The following is an 18,906-nucleotide window of genomic DNA, read 5'->3' on the forward strand; positions in this document are numbered from 1 at the left end:
ATTTTCCGACAGCCCGTGCATGGCCGCAAACACACCGGTGATTGGTGGAGATAGGGGCGGCAAGGCGCAGAGCAACACCAATACTTAGGGTCCGATGGTCCAGGCGGGTGCCCAAGGCGGAATTAGGGACTGCCAACAGGAAGTCCCCGGCATGGGGAGCTTGCACAGCTAGAAGACGCGCTTTGTCCTTCCTGGAAGCTGCCTCCAGCAATGATGTGGCGATGTTCTCCACTATGGGGCTATCCCATTTCGACTGTTTGCAGTCATTTGGAAAAGTCGGTCGAGGATGAGAGTTGACAGGAGTGTCCCACTGACCGCCTCCTTCCGCGAATTTGGGATCATGAATCCCAATGAAGTCTCTTAGGTGTTCCGGTAGTATTTCCTTAACTAATTCACCTGTTGCACTGGTCGAGGATAAGAATGCCGGCAATGCTAACTGTGTCGCCTTGCGAATACCTATCCCCCCGAGTCTAACTGGGAGCGTTGCTTGGTCCCATTGGTCATCTTGCAGGGAGAGGTTTAACACTTTCACGGTTATTGACCTTAGGAGTGTGTCATATTCTGTTAATTTTGGGCTGTCGAAGGAGGGAGCACACCTTAGGAAATACGTCAGTCTGGGCAAAGAAAGGCACCTTGTGAGGAGGTACAGAGCATCGTGGGCGTCCAAAGCCCCTATTCTTCCCTCCATCCTCCTCAGGTCGTTCAGCTTTTCTTCGAGGACTACCTCAATGGCGCTTGAGCCCAGAAGTGCCCCTAGCAGCACACTGTCGGTGGGAGTGATCACTTGGGCTCCTGGCAATAAGATTCGCACTGCATCTATGATTGGTTGGCTAGATGAGATGATTTCACACTTTAAAGGGTTTAGGGTGAGTCCTAACTCCTCTCCCTTAGATTTCACCAGCTGTAGATCTTCTAGCAGGGACTCCTGTGTCCCTGCCAGGGTGCCATCGTCCAGGAACCAGATGTTGAGTTCGCTGGTCAACCTGCTTGTGACCTCTTTAACAGCCATGCAAAAAAGAAAAGGGGCAAGTGGGTCTCCCTGCTGGACACCTTCTGCAGAAACAACTTCATGTTCCCCAAACAGCAGCGTCGATTCCCTACTGTACCCTGCTGAGACGAAGGGGAGTAGAGAAGGAAAACTTGTTCGAACTGCTTCCAGTACCACATCCCATTTTACTTGGTTGAAGGCATTTTTAAAGTCTAATATAATTAATGCCTTATTTTCTGGGAGGTGCTTTATATAGGCTCGTGCTGCATGAGCTGCTGCTTCACAGCCATGAGGGACACCAAAACCTAGTTGATGGGGTCGAAGCATCGTCGCAGCGTCTATGCTAATTTTTCTGACAGCTGCCCTAGCAACAAGGCGCCGAAGTGTGTTACCCACGGCAATGGGTCTGACTCCACCATCTTTCTTCTTGAGGGCACAAAGGGATGCTCCAAAGAAAAAGGGTTTAATTGTATCTGGGATCACCCCAGAGAGGCAGTCGTTGACAAACTTCGTGACCTCTGACAATAGTGTCTCGGCAATTTCTCCGAGAACTGGGTTTACCATCTCCCTGAGGTGCTGAGGTCTTACTCCAGTGTATCCCCCTGCCGAGCCTGGCGGAAATGACATGATGGCTTTGTATACCTCTGACGCTTGGAGGAATAGAGGTCCCATGTCTGGGACATTTGTGTCCTGAGCAGTGGGTTCCTATGGTACTCTAGGAGGGTGCTTCTCTCTCAGCGAGTTGGCGGTAGCGGTATTTCTAGGGGCGATTGTGTCTTCGCTGGTAAGTAACCTAATTGCCCCTACTGTGTTGCCCTCTTCAATTTTTTGGGTCACTTGTGTTCCAAGTTTATAATTATCATTGAAACTCTTGGGTCTGCCACGACGGTTTTTGCGTTGAGAACGGATGGGGATCAAGTTGTCAGCTCTGGGGAAATTATTTATTGCCCTAGTGACTGATGAGGCTAGTGACTTGCCTCCTCTTGCAGGTACGCCTAAGCAAATATTGCCAAACAGGAGCAAATTATGCCATGCTTTGATGGTGGCTGCAGCATTAAGATTTTCAGACCGTTCATTTACTTTTCTTAAAAGGTCTGTATATTTCCCTGCTGCAATTGAGCGCTGCTTTAGGAATGTGGGGAAGAGTTCTGGTGGTGGATGCTTTGATGGCCCCCAGGAGGTCATCTGATGACATGAAGTTTGCTGGGATGTGTGGGGGTGCCGGGGGAACCTGTGGGCATTCTCTCTCTACAGGTACCGTCAATGAACCCTCACAGTTGTTGTGTTGACGTAGGGTTCCATCGTTTCTAAGGCTGTGAGATTCGTCACACACCCGACACGTTCCTCTGGTTGCACGTCTTGGTGCACTGTTCCCAGGACCCTGTTCTTGGCTGAGGGGTTCCTGGTTAGTTGGTGGAGTCCCCTCCATCCCCCGGGCGGCCGGCGTGGGAGGGATGACAGGGGTGGTGGCGGCAGGGGTGGACACGGGTGGTGGCAGGAGGGGTGGCTAGCTGTCCCTCACACTCACCACTCGTATGAGTACTTGTGTCTCTGTCCCTTTTGGAAGGAACCTGAATGCCTGCTGTGACCTGTGCCATATCTGGGTGCATGGAGGGTAGCACATCCCTGCAACAAGCACAGTAAGGGCGGTGAATAGGTGGGTGGGAGACACCCAGGCGCAGGGTGGGCTGGGTGGTGGGATGGAAGGAGGTACTGTGGTGCGGCGAGGCTGGCGGGCGGGGAGGAGGTGGGGGTTGACCGGGCCTCGCTCAGCTTGAGGGGGGTCTGGGTAACACTTAAACACTGGTATAATTTTCTTGTATATCACTGCACAATGGTGAATGAATCATACACTTGTAATCCGACACACTATGAGCTCTATTAGCTCTGACCATGATTGCTGATTTTTATTCATTTTTCTTTCCCAAACGTATTTCTATAAACACTGGGTGGCACATGGGTGACCCCCCCCCTTGCCCGACCAAACAACAACACCCCCTCCTCCCCCACACCTTAGCCGTGGGAGGCCTAGAGGGCGCCAGCGTGGCCCTCACTGCCGTTGTATTCCATACCCTGCACACCCACCTGTTTTTATCCGTTTTTGTTGAGATGGTCCACTCTAGGCACCTTCCGCCACTCCTGCACCTTCCCAGGACATTCACACAGCACTCTGTGAAGGCTAGGCACGGTGACGTCAGGATGTCCCTAGGTAATGGCTCAGTAAACAACAGAGCCTCCTCCACACGTCCTCCCTCCCCAGTAGCCCCTGTATTACGTTTATAAATATATATATATATATATTATTATATAGGACCGAAAAAGTAAGATTAATAATTCTAACACGAATTTTCTCGGTCTTTCTTACATTTCTTTTCACTGTTGATGGTAATTCAAAAATCAATTCTCCAAAATTCATTTTTATTTCTAGTCTGATGCGACACTTGAGCGCGTTTCGTAAAACATATTACATTTTCAAAGACTTTACTTTACACACACACACACAACTTTAACTGAATAGAGCTTAAACATCTTCGAGTTTTTTATACCTACATTTGGGTGAGGTGACATGTTACAATAGTTTTGGATGAGGGGAAAATAAACTTTTTACACAAGACAGAACACGAAACAATGGGTATTAAAGGTAGGTAACTGCAGAAGGCCTATTTTTATTGACACATATTTCTTGATGCTTCTATATTGGAGCGGAGTCTTGAAGTGGGTTGAATATAGTTGTGCATTAATTGGCTGTTGATTGCTGGTGTTGACTTCTTGATGTGTAGTGCCTCGCAGACGTCAAGCCGCCTGCTATCGCTGTATCTATCGATGATTTCTGTGTTGTTTGCTAAGATTTCTCTGGTGATGGTTTGGTTGTGGGAAGAGACTATATGTTCCTTAATGGAGCCCTGTTGCTTATGCATCGTTAAACGCCTGGAAAGAGATGTTGTTGTCTTGCCTATATACTGAGTTTTTTGAGGCTTACAGTCCCCAAGATGGCATTTGAAGGCATAGACGACGTTGGTCTCTTTTAAAGCGTTCTGCTTTGTGTCTGGAGAGTTTCTCATGAGTAGGTTGGCCGTTTTTTTGGTTTTATAGTAAATTGTCAGTTGTTTCTTCTGATTTTTGTCTGTAGGAATAACGTTTCTACTAACAATATCTTCCAGGACCCTTTCCTCCGTTTTATAGGCTGTGGAAAAGAAGTTCCTGTAAAATAGTCTAATAGGGGGTATAGGTGTTGTGTTAGTTGTCTCTTCAAAGGTTGCATGGCGTTTTACTTTCCTTCTTATGATGTCTTCCACGAAACCATTGGAGAAGCCGTTGTTGACTAGGACCTGCCTTACCCTACAGAGTTCTTCGTCGACTTGCTTCCATCCTGAGCTGTGACTGAGAGCACGGTCGACATAAGCGTTAACAACACTCCTCTTGTACCTGTCTGGGCAGTCACTGTTGGCATTCAGGCACATTCCTATGTTTGTTTCCTTAGTGTAGACTGCAGTGTGGAAAACTCTGCTCCTTTCCATGACTGTTTCATCTAGAAAGGGCAGCTTCCCATCCTTCTCCATCTCGTAAGTGAAACGCAACACAGAATTCTGCTCAAATGCCTCCTTCAGCTCCTGCAGATGTCTGACATCAGGTACCTGTGTAAAAATGTCGTCAACATACCTGCAGTATATGGCCGGTTTCAAGTTCATGTCGACTAAGACTTTTTGCTCGATGGTACCCATGTAGAAGTTTGCAAACAGGACACCTAGGGGAGAACCCATGGCGACCCCATCTACTTGCTTATACATGTGTCCATCCGGGCTCAAGAAGGGTGCCTCTTTAGTACAAGCTTGGAGTAGTGTCCTTAGAATATTTTCTGGTATGTCAAGAGGAGTACAGGCCGGATCACGATACACTCTGTCCGCTATCATCCCGATTGTTTCATCCACAGGTACGTTGGTAAACAGTGATTATACGTCCAACGAGGCTCTTATCCCTATGGCCCGTGTTCCCCGCAGTAAGTCAACAAATTCCTTTGGAGACTTCAGGCTGAAGGCGCAAGGGACATAAGGAGTCAGCAAGCCGTTGAGTCGTTTCGCCAGTCTGTACGTGGGTGTGGGTATCTGGCTGATGATTGGCCGAAGTGGGTTTCCAGGCTTGTGTGTCTTGACATTTCCATGCGCATATCCAGGTGTGTGAGAGTGGGTGAGTGCTGTGTGTGTGTATGGTGTGTGTGTGTGTGGTGTGTGTGGTGTGTGTGTGTGGTGTGTGTGTGTGTGTGTGTGTGTGTGGTGTGTGTGTGTGATTGTGTGTGTGTGTTTTAGTGTGTGTGTGTGTGTGTGTGTGCTTTACACACACACACACACTAAAACACACACACACACTGGCCTGTAGTTCAGTACCTCTTGCCTGTCGCCCTTTTTGTATATTGCGACCACATTCGCCGTTTTCCATATTTCTGGTAGGTCTCCCGTCTCCAGTGACTGACTATACACTATGGAGAGTGGCAAGCAAAGTGCCTCTGCACACTCTTTCAGTACCCTTCGTGAGATCCCGTTCGTACCAACAACCTTTCTAACATCCAGATCCAGCAGGTGACTCTTAATTGACCTCCTCAATCGTAATTTCGAACCCTTCCAAGGCCGCCTGGTTTACTTCCCTTTCTCCTATCACAGTGACCTCTCCTTGTTCTATTGTGAAGCCCTCCAGGAACCTCTTGTTGAGTTCTTCACACACCTCTTTGTCATTCTCTATATACCTGTCCTCGCCTGTTCTTTGTTTCATTACCTGTTTTTTACTGTTGTTTTCCTCCTGATGTGACTATGGAGTAGCTTTGGTTCGGTCTTGACTTTGCTATATCATTTCCATAATTTTTCTCTGCTTCTCTTCCCACCCTAACAGACTCCTTCCGGGTTCTCTGGTATTTCTCTCTGCTTTTTGGTGTTCTGTTATTCCGGAAGTTCCTACACGCCCTTTTGTTCAGTCCCTTTCCTTCCATACATGCCCTATTATACCATGGATTCTCCTTTTGCCTCTCGGATTTTTCCCTTTGGGACGGGATGAACTTGTTTTCTGGCTCCTGACACTTTTGGGTGACATAGTCCATCATATCTTGTACATACTTAGCTCTGAGGTCTGTGTGCCAAGGTATTTCCCTTAGGAAACGTCTCATCTCCTCATATTTCCCCTTTCGGTAAGCCAGCTTTTTGTTTCCTAGTTCTTTTTTGGGGGAGATAATTCCTAGCTCTACCAGGTACTCAAAGTTTAATACACTGTAGACACCCATTCTCAATGGTGCTTCTATCTAAACTTCCCTTATATCCCATTCATTTAGGGTAAATATCAGATCGAGCATGGCTGGTTCATCTTCTCTCATTCTTGTTGGTTTCTTGATGTGCTGGCTTAGAGAGTGTCTTGTTGCCACGTCCAGCAGCTTAGCTCTCCATGTTTTTGGTCCTCCATGCGGATCCCTGTTCTCCCAGTCTATTTTCCCGTGCTTGAAGTCTCTCATAATTAGTAGTCCAGATCAATTCCTGCTGGCAACAGAAGCTGCTCTGTGTATTATGTTAATGGTGGCCATGTTGTTTCTATCTTATTCCAGTCTGTGTCTTCTGTCATTTGGTAGTGGATTATATATGACTACGACTATAATTTTTTATCCTCCAGTTGTTATGGTACCAGCTATGTAGTCACTGAAACCCTCCCAGCCCTGAATAACCGTCTCCTCAAAGTCCCAGCCCTTTCTTACCAGCAGAGCTACACCACCACCACCTCTTCCTTCTTTCTCTTTCCTCATAACATAATATTCCTGTGGGAACACTGCATTTGTTATGGTTTTCGTTACCTTTGTTTCTGTGAATGCTATTGTGTGTGTGTGTGTGTGTGTGTGTACTCACCTAATTGTGCTGTGGGGGTTGAGCTCTGGCTCTTTGGTCCCGCCTCTCAACCGTCAATCAACAGGTGTACAGGTTGCTGAGTCTATTGGGCTCTATCATATCTACACTTGAAACTGTGTATGGAGTCAGCCTCCACCACATCACTTCCTATTGCATTCCATTTATCAACCACCCTGACACTAAAAAAGTTATTTTTAATATCTCTGTGGCTCATTTGGGCACTCAGTTTCCACCTGTGTCCCCTAGTGCACGTGCCACTTGTGTTAAATGGTCTGTCTTTATCTACCCCTGTCGATTCCCTTGAGAATCTTGAATGTGGTGATCATGTCCCCCCTAACTCTTCTTTATTCCAATGAAGTGAGGTTTAATTCCCGAGTGTCTCTCCTCGTAGCTCATACCTGACAGCTTGGGAACTGTGTGTGTGTGTGTGTATGTGTGTGTACTCACCTATTTGTACTTACCTATTTGTGCTTGCGGGGGTTGAGTTTTCGCTCTTTGGTCCCGCCTCTCAACTGTCAATCAACTTTGTTATGGCCCTATTGGTTCGTAACCGTGTTCTTTTCTGGTGTTATTAGAATTTGGGAATCCGGCTCCAAGCTAGTAGAGGCTTTCAAGGGATGTGTTCCGTAACGCAAGTTAAATTAAAGGGGGAGAGATACAAATGCTCTAATATATATATATTATTACACCACCACCATAAATAAATATATAAACAGTCACACGGGGGTTATAAATACACAAATGTACAATGACTTGCCTTCCTCCAAAGGCACAGGGTGCTCCATGGTGCTCACGATGAGTAGCCCTGGTTCCCTTCTTCGTGGCCCACTATGAATCCTCTTGGCTTCTCTCAGCGAATCTACCCTGGCCACAGGCCAGCCAAATCACAGTCCCACTGGGTGCTCCGTCGTGGAGGCCTTCAACCACAAATCCAGACTGTAGCTGGCAGGTTCCGATCAGCTCCGCTGTGTAGGCCACTCCACGACCGATACTAGGGTTGCGAGCCCTAGGCAGGAGCCTCGTGCGATTCCGCTGATCACTCTCCTTTCTCAGCACCACATTGGCTAGTCTCTTTCACCAGCCAGCCCCGGATAAGGCGATCCCTGATACTGCCACGTCACAGGCAGGCTAACACTCTCAGCAGTGTTCGTCCGGGGGTGACTCACAGCTTCTTCAGCAAACTCGTGGAGAGACCTTGGCTGCCTTGGGTAGACTGATCCATCGTCCAATACAGCAGTCACAGGTCGACTCTGTAATCAGACACGTCATTAGTGCTGGGGACACTACATGGGGTCACTAAGAAACATCACTTACAAGCTTAGACAAAAACGTCCACCTATTTACTCCATAGATGGCGTTCACTGTCTAAGCGCCACCTCACCAGAGGTCAGCAGCGGCTACGTTATGAGCTGATTAAGACGGGAAACCAGCCCCTGTGGCCGGTATATCCCGTCCTCGCTAGATGGCGTCGTCCATTTGGAGGGGGTTTCGGGAGCTGACTCACAGATGGCGTTGTCGTCACTGCTCCATGCTACGACGCTGGACTCGGGTCCGTAACACCTTCCTACCAAAAAGAATTTGGTTTGGGTTTCTATAAAAGGGAAAACAAACCAAATTAGTATGTGGGTACAACTCCAAATGGACTCACATAAACTATGAACTGGAGTGGCGAGTATGTCTTGTCCACAGAACTGTGCTAATGAGAAACTCTGGCACAAAGGAAACTTGTAGATGGAAGGCAATGACCTGCCTGATGTGACTTCCCACACCTTTACTGAGATTTCAAGCAGGGGCATAACCATCTCACATGCTTCGAATACGGATCGGTATAGACGCGATCTGGGGTGACTCGACACCTCCCTGTGTCGTGGCACCGTTGATGGCTGGTCACAGACGGCATTTCTGGTACCGGTCCGGTTTTCCTTCAGGGAGACGGGAACCTGGAATACAGGGGTCTGATAATTTAGAGCAACAGCGATTGTTGTTCAGACAGTACTTACATCACCACCGTTTACTAGGCCCACACCTAGTACCAACAGAGCTGTTTGTACATCGAAGAAGGTGCTCGCTCTGCCACCGTCAGGTTGACCAACGTTCCGCATAACGCTGAATCCTGGTTCAGCAATCACGTGGGGGGTGTCAACCTGTCGGAAACAGTCACTCATTATGTCATTTCTCATACCTCCTGTATCTACCATCACCTTCCAGGTCCCTTCTTCGTCCGCAACACTCACAGTGCACGTCTCCAATCCCTGGGATCTCTTCGCGATGTTCATGGGAGCCATCATCTGTCGGGTCGTCCACTGGTCCTTACTGAGAGCACACACGAGAACAAAAAATACCGCTAAGAAACATTTGGCTAACTTAGGGATAAGTTTCATGAGCTTGTAATGTCCATAGCCGGCTATATCCATTAGCCTGGTTTGGACCGAAGAGGGCACTAGAACTTTCGCACATACCTCACATACCTCTGACGTCTGGGGAATCTCTGGCCGGTTCAATGAACGTTGTATCTTGCCATACCGCAAGTACTCAGGTGCCTTCACTCCAGACTCTTGGGTATCCGTGGGTGCTTGTACACGAGGCCTCTCTTCTCGCTCAGTCGCTTCTGCCATCATAACCTCATGCTTCTTGTCGGGAGAAGAATCAGGAGACTCTGCTAGCATGCTGTCGACCTGTTGGTGAGAGGAAGGATTAAACATGTCATCTAATTCCGGGTCTGTCTGTACCTGGATATTACCAACGCCTGCTGTTACCTCGGACCTTGCTGTTCCGGCTGACACGTCCACAATCTTAGGATGATTGTTGCTCCAATCTGTCACCAAGTCGTTGGCTAGTATCACGTCAATCCCAGCTATAGGGAGGGTATCAACTACTGCCAACTCACATGTGCCGCTGAAGTAAGGCGAGTCTAGATGTACCGACACTAAGGGGGCACCGTACCGCGTCCTAGGAAACCCAACCAGGACAACCTTTTGTCTCCCGTCTACTCTTACTCCCTCGGGTAACGAGTTTCTCACGATCAGGGACTGGGCTGCTCCACTATCTCTGAGCACTACAACTGATCTGCCAGTATGATCACATGTTACATACCCGCTTGAAGTGTGAGGGGCGAACAATCTTGGTCCTTCCTGACTAGTCATAGACTGGCTTCCTACTGGTGGTGTCACACAGCCCATCAACATCACCTCCCTACGTGGGCCGCTACCTCTTCTGCCTCGGCACATAGCAGCAACGTGCCCTTTCTACCCACAAGTCCAACACACCATATTCCTCCTCGGACTACGGTGTTTCGGACTGTTAGGACTAGTCCTTCGAGGGCTACTTGGGGGCGTCTTCACAGCGCTTTGTGGGACGGGTCTCTCTTCGTCTTGACGTGGCTTGCCAAACAAACGTGGGGAATTCCTAAGGACATACCTAGTGGAAGACCAATGCGTCAAGATGTACTCCTCAGCCATGGTGGCTGCTGCACTCAAGGTGGTGGCGTACCTGCTGCTATTCTAGGTACGTCTTCAGATCTCCAGACAAACAGTCTTTGAAGTCCTCTAACAGTATGAGCTGCTCGAGGTCTTCTTTGGTCTCCACCTTCCGAGAGGCACACCACTCCTGGAAAAGTCGTTCCTTGATGGTCGCGAATTCGGTAAATGTGTGCTCCGAGGTCTTTTTCAGGTTTCTGAACTTCTGCCTGTAAGCCTCAGGTACCAATTGGCAAGCCATGAGCACTACCTTCTTCACCTTGTCGTAATCGCCGGAGTCATCAAGGGACAATGTGGAGTAGGCAATTTGGGCCTTCCCAGTCAAGACGGACTGTATCATGATGGCCCAATTCTCCTTTGGCCACGCCAAAGAGGCTGCGACTTTCTCGAAGGCCGCGAAGAACTTCGAAACTTCCTTCTCGTTGAACTTCGGGACCATTTTGATGTTCCTTACCGGATCGAAATACTTGTGTCTGTTGTTTGCCTCCGACCACCTAATCGCAATACTTCTAGCTCATGTTGTCTCTCTTTTTCCTCTCTGTCTCGTCGTTCTTGCCTGTCTCGCTCTTCTCTCTCTCTTTCTCGTTCTTTTTCTCGCTCTTCTCTTTCTCTTTCTCGTTCTTTTTCTCGCTCTTCTCTTTCTCTTTCTCTTTCTTCTCTTTCTCTATCTCGTTCTTCTCTTTCTCTTTCTCGTTCTTCTCTTTCTCTTTCTCGTTCTAATTCTAAACGCCTCATCTCCATTTCTTTATCTTGTCTCTCTCTTTCCATTTCTAATTTCTTCCATTCTATCTCGCGATTTATTTCCAAGGCACGCATTTTGACAGTTAGAAAGCTTATATTCAGCTCACCTGCATCACTGTCAATGTCACTGCCCTTATCTTCCTTTTCAACGGAAGCTACTTCCTCACTTTCTTTTGTATTTTGTGCCTCGCTTTCCTGTTTCTCCTCGGCTTTCAAATGCAGGTGAACCTTGGACAAGATCTCCACCCAGGAATCACTGGCACGTATCTTTATCTCCAGATAGGCACTTACTAACACAAGTTCTGGTTTTCCCAGATATTTTAATCTGGCAAGACAGTCCTCCTTGTTCAGAAAGGCCTGAATATCGTCCAGAGTGTCGATGGTCGCTTTTTCTGCCATTGTCACTTAGATGGAGCACTAGCACTTAACACACCGCTTCACTTTAGCACTTAACGCACCGAGCACTGTACTACGCCAATAATGCACTTTATCGCACCTAACACCGCACTTGCCAATATTGCATGTAATTACACCGGGCACCGCACTACGGAATATTGCACTTAATCACAGCCAACACCGCACTCTACAATATTGCACTGAATCACACCGAGCACTGCACAGGACGTACAACGTCCAAATAGTTACAAACAGGGGGAATTATTTACAGGGGATTGCACTACATCACCACCCCTGTCAAACATACTTGACAAGGGGTCGGATCCCGCTGGGCATGCCAATTATGTTACGGCCCTATTGGGCGGAACCGGGTTCTTTTCTGGTGATATTGGAATTTGGGAATCCGGCCCCAAGCTAGCAAAAGGCGTTCAAGGGATGTGTTCTGTAACGCAAGTTAAATTAAAGGGGGAGGGATACAAATGCTCTGATATATATATATTATTACACAACCACCATAAATAAATATATAAACAGTCACACGGGGGTTATAAATACACAAATGTACAATGACTTGTCTTCCTCCAAAGACACAGGATGCTCCACGGTGCTCACGATGAGTAGCCCTGGTTCCCTTCTTCGTGGCCCACGATGAATCCTCTTGGCTTCTCTCGGCGAATCTACCCTGGCCACAGGCCAGCCAAATCACAGTCCCACTGGGTGCTCTGTCGTGGAGGCCTTCAACCACAAATCCAGCCTGTAGCTGGCAGGTTCCGATCAGCTCCGCTGTTTAGGCCACTCCACGACCGATACTAGGGTTGCGAGCCCTAGGCAGGAGCCTTGTGTGATTCCGCTAATCACTCTCCTCTCTCAGCACCACAGTGGCTAGTCTCTTCCACCAGCCAGCCCCGGATAAGGCGATCCCTGATACTGCCACGTCACAGTCAGGCTAACACTCTCAGCAGTGTTCGTCCGGGGCTGACTCACAGCTTCTTCAGCAAACTCGTGGAGAGACCTTGGCTGCCTTGGGTAGACTGATCCATCGTCCAATACAGCAGTCCCAGGTCGACTCTGTAATCAGACACGTCATTAGTGCTGGGGACACTACATGGGGTCACTAAGAAACATCACTTACAAGCTTAGACAAAAACATACACCTATTTACTCCATAGATGGCGTTCACTGTTTAAGCGCCACCTCACCAGAGGTCAGCAGCGGCTACGTTATGAGCTGATTAAGACGGGAAACCAGCCCCTGCGGCCGGTATATCCCGTCCTCGCTAGATGGCGTCGTCCATTTAGAGGGGGTTTCGGTAGCTGACTCACAGATGGCGTTGTCGTCACTGCTCTGTGCTACGACGCTGGACTCGGGTCCATAACAAACTGGTGTACAGATTCCTGAGCCAACTTGGCTCATCATATCTACATTTAAAACTGTGCATGAAGTCAGCCTCCACCACATCACTGCCTAATGCATTCCATCCGTTAACTACTCTGACACTGAAAAAATTCCTTCTAACGTTCCTGTGGCTCATGTGCGTACTCAGTTTCCACCTATGTCCCCTTGTTCGCGTACCACCAGTGTTGAATAGTTTATCCTTGTTTACCCGGTCGATTCCCCTGAGGATTTTGTAGGTTGTGATCATGTCTCCCCTTACTCTTCTGTCCTCCAGAGTCGTAAGGTGCATTTCCCGCAGCCTTTCCTCGTATCTCATGCCTCTTAGTTCTGGGACTAAGTCTAGTGGCATACCTTTAGACTTTTTCCAGCTTCGTCTTGTGCTTGACTAGGTACGGGCTCCATGCTGGGGTCGCATACTCCATGATTGGTCTTACATATGTGGTGTATAAGATTCTGAATGATTCCTTACACAAGTTCATGAACGCTGTTCTGATGTTAGCCAGCCTCGCATATGCTGCAGACGTTGTTCTTTTTATGTGGGCTTCAGGAGACAGGTTTGGTGTGATATCAACTCTTAGATCTTTCTCTCTGTCCGTTTCATTTCCTACTTCATCTCCTATTCTGTATCCTGTGTCTGGCCTCCTGTTTCCACTGCCTAGTTTCATTACTTTGCATTTACTCGGGTTGAACTTCAACAGCCATTGTGTGTGTGTGTGTGTGTATGTGTGTGTGTGTGTGTGTGTGTGTGTGTGTGTGTGTGTGTGTGTGTGGTGTGTGTGTGTGTGTGTGTGTGTGTGTGTGTGTGCGATGTTTATTGAATGAACTAAAGGTATCGTGTCTTTATTACAAATAACACAGAAGATGATTATGGTGTTTATCCTAATCCTTGAAGTTGTGTATGTGCTCGGCCCCACCACCCGGTCTCTGGTCTAGCCTCTTTGTTATGCTGTGTATAAGCTTCTACTAGAGTGCCATGATATGTGGGCCACCCATATTTTCTACTCCATTGCCAAGACAGGTGGGCCTCACATTGTTTCTATTCGTCTGGTATGACATGTGACCAACCCAGTGTTTGCACGCAGCTGCCAACTCAGGATTTGCGCTTAAACCCTCTGATATTAAGGCAGAAATATATAAAAAGTCTTTGAGCCGGCAGAAAATAGTGGGTGAGGAATGAATCGTCAGAGAGAATGTCTTCTATCTAATCGTCTAAATATTATCTGTCTGTCTGTCTGTCTGTCTGTCTGTCTGTCTGTCTGTCTGTCTGTCTGTCTGTCTGTCTGTCTGTCTGTCTGTCTGTGTCCTCTCTCTCTCTCTCTCTCTCTCTCTCTCTTCTCTCCTCTCTCTCTCTCTCTCTTCTCTCTCTCTCTCTCTCTCTCTTCTCTCTCTCTCTCTCTCTCCTCTCTCTCTCTCTCTCTCTCTCTCTCTCTCTTCTCTCTCTCTCTCTCTCTCCTTCTCTCTCTCTCTCTCTCTCTCTCTCTTCTCTCTCTCTCTTCTTCTCTCTCTCTCTCTCTCTCCCTGGTCTCCAACTTCATATTCTACATGACAACTTTAATTCATCGATATTTTACAGTATTTTCTGTTATAGGACGTTACACTTCTTAACCTGTGCTGCATCATTATACATGCTGCAAGAGGTCTCCGTAGACAACACATCCTACGCTATTACTCTCGCCGCTCACCAAACTTTTGTATTGTCATTCCATACCTTTGTTGAGGAGTTCTCGGAAGAGGGGGATCAAGTTTTGTAAGGAACAATGTGAAAATGAAGCTGTCTTCAAGGCAGAAGCATCGAGTGAGAAGATGCAGCTAGAAAGACCAGGAGAGACAAGAATCTGAAGCCACAATTAAGGTATTAAAGTCCATTGTTAGTTGGAGACTAACATATCAGCCAAGTCATGAACGATTACCAGAATATGACATTGCCAATGAATTTGCAAAACTTGCAACTAAGAGAAGAAATATAGGCATTTATATGAAAGAAAGAGAAAGGCCTTTGATACTGTTAATCACGATTACCTCTTATGTAAACTCCATCATTATGGAATCCGAGGACATGCACTGGACTATATCCAATCCTATCTTAGTGATAGACACCAATGTGTAGCCATTAATAATATAATCTCTCCCATTCTACCAATAACCGTTGGAGTGCCACAGGGCAGCATCTTGGGACCTCTTCTATTTCTTATATACATCAATGATCTGCCTAATGTCTCTAACATTCTGAAACCTATTTTGTTTGCTGATGATACTACCCTCATCTACTCCAACTCCAACCCACATACACTAAATGATGTGTTGTTAATAATGAACTAAAAAAAGTCCACTTATGGATGTCAACCAACAAACTAACACTTAACATAGAAAAGACCTACTACATCCTATTTGGAAGCAAATCTACAAATGCAATTCAGCTTCAGATAGACAATGTAAACATTAGCAATAAAAATGATGGAAAGTTTCTTGGCATATTCCTAGACAAGACACTCAACTTCAGTACCCACATACAACACATAACTAAGAAAGTCTCTAAAACAGTTGGTATACTCTCTAAAATCAGATATTATGTACCTAACTCTGCTCTCATCTCTCTATAGTATGCACTAATCTATCCCTATCTCAACTATGGTATTTTTATTTTATTTTATTTTATTTTATTTATATATATACAAGAAGGTACATTGGGTTTGTGAGAATACATTGGATAGTATGTATTGTACGTTGATACATTGTATCTGTGCATGGGGGTTCAACCACTGCAAACCACCTCAAGTCCATCATCACCCAGCAAAAATCTGCTATCAGAATAATATCAAATTATGCTTTCAGACAACACACAGCCCCCTTGTTTAACTCCCTAAACATGCTAAACATAATCTCACTCCCTTTATAGCATTCTGGTCACTCCCTTTATAGCTGGTCGAGAGTTAAAATTAACGTAAATATATGACCGAACCTAACCAACCCTACCTAACCTAACCTAACCTATCTTAATAGGTTAGGTTAGGTTAGGTGGCCGAAAAAGTTAGGTTAGGTTAGGTTAGGTAGGTTAGGTAGTCGAAAAACAATTAATTCATGAAAACTTGGCTTATTAGGCAAATCGGGCCTTGCATAGTAGGCTGAGAAGTGCGTTCTGGCTACTAGGTACGACATATGTCTATAATTATATATATATATATATATATATATATATATATATATATATATATATATTAATATATATATATATATATATATATATATATATGTCGTACCTAGTAGCCAGAACGCACTTCTCAGCCTACTATACAAGGCCTGATTTGCCTAATAAGCCAAGTTTTCATGAATTATTTTTTCGACTACCTAACCTACCTAACCTTACCTAACCTAACTCTTTTGGCTACCTAACTTAACCTAACCTATAAAGATAGGTTAGGTTAGGTTAGGTAGGGTTGGTTAGGTTCGGTCATATATCTACATTAATTTTAACTCCAATAAAAAAAAATTGACCTCATATAGAATCAAATGGGTAGCTTTATCATTTCATGAGAAAAAAATTAGAGAAAATATATTACTTCAGGAAAACTTGGCTTATTAGGCAAATCGGGCCATGCATAGTAGGCTGAGAAGTGCGTTCTGGCTACTAGGTACGACATATATATATTATATATATATATGTCGTACCTAGTAGCCAGAACTCACTTCTCAGCCTACTATGCAAGGCCCGATTTGCCTAATAAGCCTAGTTTTCGTGAATTAATGTTTTTTCGACTACCTAACCTACCTAACCTAACCTAACCTAACATTTTCGGCTACCTAACCTAACCTAACCAATAAAGATAGGTTAGATTAGGTTAGGTAGGGTTGGTTAGGTTCGGTCATATATCTACGTTAATTTTAACTCCAATAAAAAAAAATTGACCTCATATATAATGAAATGGGTAGCTTTATCATTTCATAAGAAAAAAATTAGAGAAAATATATTAATTCAGTAAAACTTGGCTTATTAGGCAAATCGGGCCTTGCATAGTAGGCTGAGAAGTGAGTTCTGGCTACTAGGTACGACATATATATATATATATATATAATATATATATATATATATATATATATATATATATATATATATATATATTATATATATATATAGACATATGTCGTACCTAGTAGCCAGAACGCACTTCTCAGCCTACTATGCAAGGCCCGATTTGCCTAATAAGCCAAGTTTTCATGAATTAATTGTTTTTCGACTACCTAACCTACCTAACCTAACCTAACCTAACTTTTTCGGCCACCTAACCTAACCTAACATATATATATATATATAATATATATATATATATATATATATATATATATATATATATATGTCATACCTAGTAGCCATAATGCACTTTTCAGCCTACTATGCAAGGCCTGATTTGCCTAATAAGCCAAGTTTTCTTGAATTAATATATTTTCTCTAATTTTTTTCTTATGAAATGATAAAGATACCCATTTCATTATGTATGAGGTCAATTTCTTTTTATTGGAGTTAAAATTAACGTAGACATATGACCAAACCTAACCAACCCTACCTAACCTAACCTAACCTATCTTTATAGGTTAGGTTTGGTTAGGTAGCAGAAAAAGTTAGGTTAGGTTAGGTTAGGAAGGTTAGGTAGTCGAAAAAACATTAATTCATGAAAACTTGGCTTATTAGGCAAATCAGGCCTTGCATAGTAGGCTGAGAAGTGCGTTCTGGCTACTAGGTACGACATATATATATATATATATATATATATATATATATATATGTCGTACCTAATAGCCAGAACACACTTCTCAGCCTACTATTCGAGGCCCGATTTGCCTAATAAGCCAAGTTTTCATGAATTAATGTTTTTTCGTCTACCTAACCTACCTAACCTAACCTAACCTAGCTTTTTTTGGCTACCTAACCTAACCTTACCTATAAATATAGGTTAGGTTAGGTTAGGTAGGGTTGGTTAGGTTCGGTCATATATCTACGTTAATTTTAACTCCAAAAAAAAAATTGACCTCATACATAGAGAAAAGGGTTGCTTTATCATTTCATAAGAAAAAAATTATAGTAAATATATTAATTCAGGAAAACTTGGCTTATTAGGCAAATCGGGCCTTGAATAGTAGGCTGAGAAGTGAGTTCTGGCTACTAGGTACGACATATATATATATATATATATATATATACATATATATATATATATATATATATATACATATATATAAATATATATATATATATATATATATATATATATATATATATATATATATATAATATATATATATATATATATATATATATATATATATTTATTTATTTATTTATTTATGCATATACAAGAATGTACATAAGGAATGTGAGGATACAAATATGGTAATTACAGTCTTGTAAAGCGACTAGCACGCGCAGCGTTTCGGGCAGGTCCTTAATCTAAGAAAATTTTAAGGAGGTAAAAACTTGCAAAAATTATACAACAAAAAAATGATAACAGATTACATGAAATGAAAAAAAAGATGAGAGAAAATTGTAGGTACAGTATGTTAAAGCACATAGGTAGCTAAGATTGATTGCAATGACAGCTTGAATGGTAGTTGACAAAAATTGGTAGTCACAATACAGCATATGGCTAGCACATAAAAGAAGACAGCAATGAACACAATGATAAGGTTGTTTGATATTACATAAAAATTAGGAGATTGGGTAACACTAGGTACAGAGCAAATTTAAAGCTCAGTGTAGGAAACTAAGAAGATGAAGTTAGGTACTTTTTGGTTTTGCTTTTAAATAAGGCAAAAGTTTTACAGGTTTTCAATTCACTAGGGAGTGAGTTCCATAGACTAGGTCCCTTAATTTGCATAGTGTTTACACAGATTAAGTTTGACCCTGGGGATATCAAAGAGATATTTATTTCTGGTGTGGTGATAATGGGTTCTATTACATCTGTCCAGGGAGAGTTTCAGAGCATGGTTTGCATTTAAGAACAGGGTTTTGTAAATGTAGTTGACACAAGAGAATGTGTGGAGG

The sequence above is a fragment of the Procambarus clarkii genome, chromosome 42 (assembly GCF_040958095.1).
Source record: "Procambarus clarkii isolate CNS0578487 chromosome 42, FALCON_Pclarkii_2.0, whole genome shotgun sequence".
NCBI classification, from domain to species: Eukaryota; Metazoa; Arthropoda; class Malacostraca; order Decapoda; family Cambaridae; genus Procambarus; species Procambarus clarkii.